Raw genomic sequence first — 7,491 nt, 5'->3', positions numbered from 1 at the left:
AAGATGGAGTGGGTGGGTGGACAGGTGGGGGGATGGGCGATGGGGGTAGAGGAGGGAGCCTGTAGGGGGCTCTGGAGAGTCTGGTGGGCATGAGAGAAGGACAGAGGGCTCAAGACACGAGTGGGGCTTGGAAGTCAATGGATAGATGTGGGGAGGCGGAAAGGGGCCGTGGGGGGGAGATGCGGGAGGCAAGAAGGAAGGACCGTGGGTGCTGAGCAGAGCCAGGGCGCACTGGGGTGGGGGTGGTGGGAGCCTGGAGCGGAGGGAGCGCTGGTGTGGGAGCCGGGAGCCGCAGTACCGCCTTACTCTGACCCAGATCTTTAGACCTTATAGAGTGCTTTACCAAACATCTGAAGGCAGGCGGGAGACAGCCGGGGGAAGCCAGGGAGAAACGGAGAAGAGGGGGTGCACGGCGAAGCCAGCCGCGAGCGCACCGCGTGCCCCCGGACTGGGCACAGGAGGGCCTGCCTCTTGTGCGAATTTCTCCTCAATACATTCTTTGTGATGGAAATTAATAATTTTGATGGACTCCAGAAAGAGTTGGGTTGGGGTCTCCAGCTAGATAGAAAATAAATACAGGTTTGGAGCTAAGGGGCGATAAAAATCATTTGCAGTTCGCTGATTTTTTTAATTTAGTTTTTAATTTTTTTTAATTTTAATCATTTTAAAAGATTTTATTTATTTTTGAGAGGAAGAGAGAGCATGAGCAGGGTGAGGGGCGGAGGGAGAAGCAGACTCCCCGCTGAGCAGGGAGCCTGACTCCGGGTTCAATCCCAGGGCAGTGAGATCATGACCTGAGCCCAAGGCAGAAGCTCCACCGAGCCACCTAGGCGCCCTTGATTTTTTTTTTTTAAAGGTACAGTTTTACAACATTCCAGGGGATCATTCTATTCCGTTTTCACTTTTTTCAAAATTTTAATAAAACTGTAATGGAATTTTCTTATTTGCTGATTGTGAGTAAATTTATTTGGATGATGGGGGAAAACAAAACCAAAACCCTCCAAGCAACTCAGGAGAAAAAAGTCTTGAGGAGGAGGCGGTGAGGGGTTTCCAAAGCCTCTGGGGAGAACCGCGGCTTTCCTTTGACCTGAGCACGTCTTGCACCAGCTCGGGGGTGGGGGTGGGGTGGGGGGGGGCTTCTTGCTCTCTGTCCGGGAAAGCCCTTTCCACCTGCCAGCCGCTTTACTCCTCACATCGCTTCTTGTAGTTCTTTGAATTTTACTTCACATCCTTGTGCATAGTTCGGACGCTTTTTTTTCTTTTTCATTTTCGATGGTACAAAGAAGAACTAAATTCACTTTTTATTTATTTATTTATTTTTTTAAAAGATTTTATTTATTTAGTTGACAGAGAGAGAGACAGCCAGCGACAGAGGGAACACAAGCAGGGGGAGTGGGAGAGGAAGAAGCAGGCTCATAGCGGAGGAGCCTGATATGGGGCTCGATCCCGTAACGCCGGGATCACGCCCTGAGCCGAAGGCAGACGCTTAACCGTTGTGCCACCCAGGCGCCCCATAAATTCACTTTTTAAAAGAAACTCCTGTAGCACAGTAATGCACTTGTTCGTTAGGCGCTTGGACCTGTGTCTGGGGTTTCTGTTCTGTGTACTATATGGAGAAGACAACTATTTGAAGGTCACTGGGAAAATGGTGTGTTCTAATAACTTCTTTCAAATCACTTAAATGAGTTTTTCTGCTTGAACGATCCCCACCTATTTAGCGCCTTCTCTGGTAATTTTGCATTTATGGCTCTAACACCCGTGCAGCTAGAAAGTTCTGCTGCTATTTATGTTATAAATTTGTGATTAGAACTTTCAACTACCGATTAAACACAAATTTGTTAAAGGCGATACAAGGCCGGTGGGAGGATGCATGTGGAGAGGGGAAACCGAGGTAGGCTTGGAGGCGGAAGAGCGACATGAAGGAAGGGGACTGGCCGGAGGTAAAGCAGAGGAGACAAACCTCCAATTTTCTAAACTTCGCTCCTGAAGTGGGAAGTTGCACTAAGGATTATATTTGTTTTCCTTACTTTTAGCAGACGTTCCCGGGAGTCATTGGGAGGGGGCCATCTCGGGACCCACTAGGGGGCCTGCCACTGAAAGACGTGTCCCTTTGGAGCCTCTGAGGGGCCCTATTTGAGAAGGTGGGGATGGAGGGGACACCCCAGAAGGTTATCTTCCTTCAAGAGTGTCCAGGCGGGGAAAGGAGAGGAGCCTTTACGAGTGGGTCACAATGAAGAAAAATCAATGAAGAAAAATCATGCTCAGGGCAGTGAGGTGGCCCACGTGGCAGGCTGCCAGCCCGGCCGGGCCTGTGGATGGCAGTATTTGGAGCCCACGTGTAGGCCGGCCTTGATCCCAAGGCAGCAGGCATGTCTGGAATTCTCTGGAAAAATCTAGAAAGTCGGGGCCTCATTTCGGCAGTTGTGGCATCTTTGAGGCGCAGCTGGCTGTGAGCAGATGCTGCTTCCAATCCTTGTTCCCTGTGGACTCTGAACCGACCCTTCCCTTCGGACTCCAGAAGCTTCCCTGCATTCTTAGATAATAGAACATTTGCGTGTTGGGGGGAGACACCTCAGGAAGGAGACATTGGCTTTCTGTTAAAAGGCCTGTGGGGCACAGGAGACTAGAAACCAGAGAGATGTGATCCCACCGGACCCTGAGTGTGTGGAGAAGTTTCTTCCAGGTAGACTCGTGACCCCTGCCGTTTAGGGGATCGAGATAGAATACAAGGCAGGTTGCCTGCATTTAGTCTAGAATGAAAAAAACAAAAACAAAACAATTAACTCTTGGACCCACAACCTTCTAGTCACACCTAAACTCCTCAGACGCGCCTCCGTTCCCTCCTTGATCTGCCCTCCCATGTCCCTCTTTCCAAAGCTTTTTCCTGCCATTCCCTGTCCCTGCTCCATTCTGATCCACCCCCTGAGGACCCCAAGGAGCCTCACTAGATGTAAGCTTTGCTGCGTGTGTGCTGACCCTTGGGCCAGACCTATGCCTGGCGTGTCGTAGGTGTCCCTGAGTGCCCACGGCTGTGGCGAGGCCCTGCTGAGAGCCAGGAGACCCAGCGGCCTCCGCTGGGCATAAATGCTGCTTGTTCTCCCAACAACGCCCAGGGCGCTGATGGGCCAGCCTGGGTTCATCGGTGCCTGTCCTAAGCCTCCTCCAGGCGACAGTGTTGCTCACAATGCCTTTTGTCCTGGGCCCGCTGCCTCCCAGCATTGCTTGAAGTTTCTCATAGCCCTCTAGCGTTGCCATTTCAGCATTTGGGGTGCTGTTGTGTTCCTCGGCCTTTCCTTGCCATCAGCTTTGGTCAGCCGGTGTGGCTCACAGTAGAGAAGGGGCTGGCCAAGGATATGGTGCATGCCACACAAAGGGGAACAACTGGGAAGGCCATGCTAGTGCTTGGCTGCAGAAAGCAGAGTTCTAGTACCTTCTACTCAGCTCTCTTGGCGACCAGCATTACCTCTGGGCACGCTTTTGACCCAGTAGGCATAGGATGTGTGTGGGACGGATAGGATCTATGATACCACTCAGAAATGTGATAGGTTTAAACAGAGATAGATAAATGGCCAACATAAAACTATTTAGAAAGTTCAAAATAAACGAGTGTTCTGCGGGGCAGGAGAGAATGAGGTAGGCCAGCAGGGGCTTCCGTCTGGTCGGAGTTTCTAAAGTTAAGAGTCACGAGGCTCCCCACTTAATAGTTCCCCGAGCCCCTAACTTGGGTGCAGAATCTGTCCGAGGCACACAGTAAGCGCATAAATGTTTGAAACTCCCAAGTGGGAAAGGAGTTCAGTAGTGAAATGGGGCGAGAAGACTGAAATTGTCAGCAAGTCCACACCAGGGAGTGGGTGTGAGCTGAGTATGCTAAGCACTTGACGTGTTATCTCTCGAATCATCCAGAAAGCCTGCAGAAGGGGCAGTGTCGTAATCCCCCTTCCACGCTGAAAGAAACAGAAAGTCTAAGAGTGGGGTGGTGGTGGGGTCTGTGATTCAGAGCGTCTCTACCTTAAATACTGTGTCATTGGCTCCTTAGTGTATTATTTATTGCCACATGGGGGCTGATCGCTTCATCTATCTATCAATCTATCTATCTTTCATCTGTCTGTCTATCTACCTATGACGTAGTTCCAAGACAGGAGATCTTTGTTTTGCTGACCGTTGTACCCAACTGCCTGGGACAGGGAGGGCCCTTGACAACTCCTTGTGGCCTAGCTGGATGGTGGGGTCCATAGCCCTTAACTATTCTTTTCCTTTTTAATTTTTAAAAATTTTTATTTTTTTAGTGAGAGAGAGAGAGAATAGGGATGGGCAGAGGGAGAGGGAGAGAGAGAGAGAATCTTAAGCAGGCTCCACGCTCACTGCAGAGCCCAACACGGGGCTCCATCTCATGACCCTGAGATCATGTCCCTAGCCGAAATCAAGAGTCAGACGCTTAACTGACTGAGGCACCCAGATGCCCCTTAACTATTCCTTATCAATGCCTCTCTAGCGTGCAGGAAGGGTGAAGCTGGTTTTTATAGCCTAGAGTCTTAAGTAAATGTCATGGTGCTTTTCTCTTGCTGCCCCACAGCAATATTTACCCAAACGGTATCTTTGACCTCTTCATTTTAAGGAACTTTCCGGTAACTTTTTACTCCATGCAACAGTTGTTCATTCATGCTGCGGGTATCTGTAACTAACTCAGCGGTCTCCCCTGTCGGGAAATAGGGTGCTCAGAGGGCCTTTCTAAAGGTAGTCCAGTGCCCAGAATTTCCAGCTTGGACACTGGACGTGGCCTTTCCCGGGACAGACTAGGGGCCTGCTTTAAACTAAAGAGTATTGAACATGAACAGACTAGAAGGCAGTTACTGGGATATGGGGGACCTGCCCCAGCTGTGTGGGCTGCTATCATCAGCTCAATCCTAAGGAAAAGACCTGAAAGTTAACACAACTTTGTCCAATATCAGGACTGGAGAGGAAGCACCAGGTTTTCCTTCTGCATGGCTGATGGTTCTGTATTTATTTATTTATATTGCTCTGCCGATAACAACTGGCACATAAACTGTGATTTAATCCACTCTTAATGATTAGTTTGGCTTCCCCAAGTGTCATAAAGATAACTTGTACCAAAAAAGTACGTAAACAGCCCAGCTCTTTTGCCTAAAGCGTTATTGCTGTCACTGATTTCAACCAATGGGTTGCAAAGGAGTGTCCATTTTCAAACACGCCAGTTAACCTGTTGGGTAAACGTTGTTTTTTATACGGATCATTATACTTTGAACTTTGGTATGAACACAGAGAATGTGTACTTTTATTTACTGAGCAATTCAGAATTGCTCATGGACTTGGCCACGGGGGTGAGGAGTTTGGGGACAAAGGAGGCACAGGAAAGAATTCTTAAAACCATTTAGAATGTTTATGAGAAGGTAAGAGGCAGGGTCCAAGCATGGGAATTTGACTATTAAGCAAAAATGGACTGGGTGTTCCGGAACTCTCCAGAACTTTATCATTATAATCTCTGCCTTGTCCTGCTTTTACAAGAAGAAGAATTTGGGAGATAAATAGATCATAAATAAAAGCTTTATTACATTTAGTCTGGTTACATGGAGTCGGAAAAAGGCATCTTGGGGGAGAAATCTGGGTATGTGTACTTCAACCCATGAACGGTGGTCAGTTTGGGGGCTGGGGTGCTGAAGGGGCCAATGTGAAGGATTTTCTTTTCTCTGCATAATTTCTTTCAGTAGTACATACAGCGAGTGCGAAAGAAAAGGTGATACACTTTTATGTTGTTGGAAAAAAGTCTTGGAGGATCAAATATCTATGATAAATTCTGACGGTTTATGGACTGTGTTCCGTTTGTCTCTACCTCCCGAGCTTGAAGCTGCCATTTGGCACCAGGAGGCAGCCTGCCAGGTCATAAAAATGGTACTCGGCTTCCCATCTGTGTGGCCTTCAATGGGTTACTCACCCTCTCTGAGTCTCAATTTTCTCCTCTGTCATTTGAGCCTAATCATAGTACCTTCCTAATTTTATTATCGTGAGGAATAAATGCCGTAATCCATGTCCAGTGCCTAAAAATAACACAGTGCTTGGGATATTGTAGATGCAAAATAAATATTAACCTTTTTATTATTATTTTCACTCACTTATGGAGCAATTGTTACACATAATAAGATTATTTGGCATCCCTGGAATTCTGCAAGCCTTCTGAACCTCACTTTCCAGATTTCTTTTGCCGGCTCTGACATTAAATCGACCTTTCAAAAAAGAAGCATCCCTTGATCTTCTGGCATAGGTAGCTAGAGAGGTATGAGATTACATTTGTGAATTTCTCAAATGGGTTTAGCATTAGAGAGAGGTCTGGATTCGGGGGCATAGTTAGATCACACCAATTGTATGCTAACCAGAGGCCCATACGTTGAGAACTTGAGAGGGATGACGCTTGACATCGTCTGGTGCCATGGACAGTTTGGGGATGTCCTGCTTTTCTGCAGAAGCTGTTCCCTTCTTGCTCTTGCCAAGGTCAAAGGTGACTCTGGACTCATGGGCCCATGCTGGGTTCCCAGGACTCACCTTACTCAACCTTGCAGGGCATTTGATGCTGTTGGCCACTCACTCCTCTTTTTTTTTTTTTTTGGAAAGAAAGAGAGAGAGAGAGAGAGAGAGAGAGAGGGAGCACGCACCCGTGTGCACATGAGGTGGGGAGGTGCAGGGGGAGAGGGAGAGAGAGAATCTCCAGCAGACTCCTTGCCCAGCCCCGATCTCACGACCCTGAGAGCATGACCTGAGCTGAAATCAAGAGTCAGACGCTTCACCCACCCAGCCACCCAGGCGCTCCACTCACTCCTCTTTCATACACTTCCTTCGCTTGTGCGAATATGTTAGGTTATAGGGCAAAGGGGACTTGGTAGACGTGGTGAAGGTGAGGATGTCGAGATGGGGAGACGTTCCTCATCTCTGGGTCCGTGTCGTCACAAGGATCCTTGTAAGAACAAGGCAGGAGGGACAGAGCCAGAGGAAGGACACATGGTGACGGGAGCCGAGAGAGGTGGGCGGGCACTGCTGGCTTTTTAGGAGGAGGAAGGTGCCCCGAGCTAAGGGAGGCCGGCCCCTCTGCAAGCTGGAAGAGGCAAGGAGACAGACTGCTCTGGAACCTCCAGGAGGGCAGCTCTGCTGACTCATTTTAGACTTCCGACCTCCAGAACCATATGGGAACAAACGGGTGTTGCCCTAGGCCACTGGGTTTGTGACAATGTGTTCCAGCAGTAGCAAGACACTGGTACCCCTTGTACCCGGGATACCCCACCCCTCTGGTCCTCTTGTCTCTTGGCTACCCCTTGGCCTCCTGCGCTGCTCCCACCTCCTCCTGACGTCTTAGCAAGAGGCGGGTCCCAGGGCACAGTCCTTGGTCTTTTCTTCTCTCTACGGCTTCTGCCCCCGGGTGGGGGGGGTGTCTCCCCATTTTCAGTGCACCGCGAGTGCAAGATGACTCCCAAATGTCCGTCTCCA

The sequence above is a fragment of the Ursus arctos genome, unplaced genomic scaffold (genome assembly GCF_023065955.2).
Source record: "Ursus arctos isolate Adak ecotype North America unplaced genomic scaffold, UrsArc2.0 scaffold_16, whole genome shotgun sequence".
Taxonomy (NCBI): Eukaryota; Metazoa; Chordata; class Mammalia; order Carnivora; family Ursidae; genus Ursus; species Ursus arctos.
Note: the sequence above shows the minus strand (reverse complement) of the source record.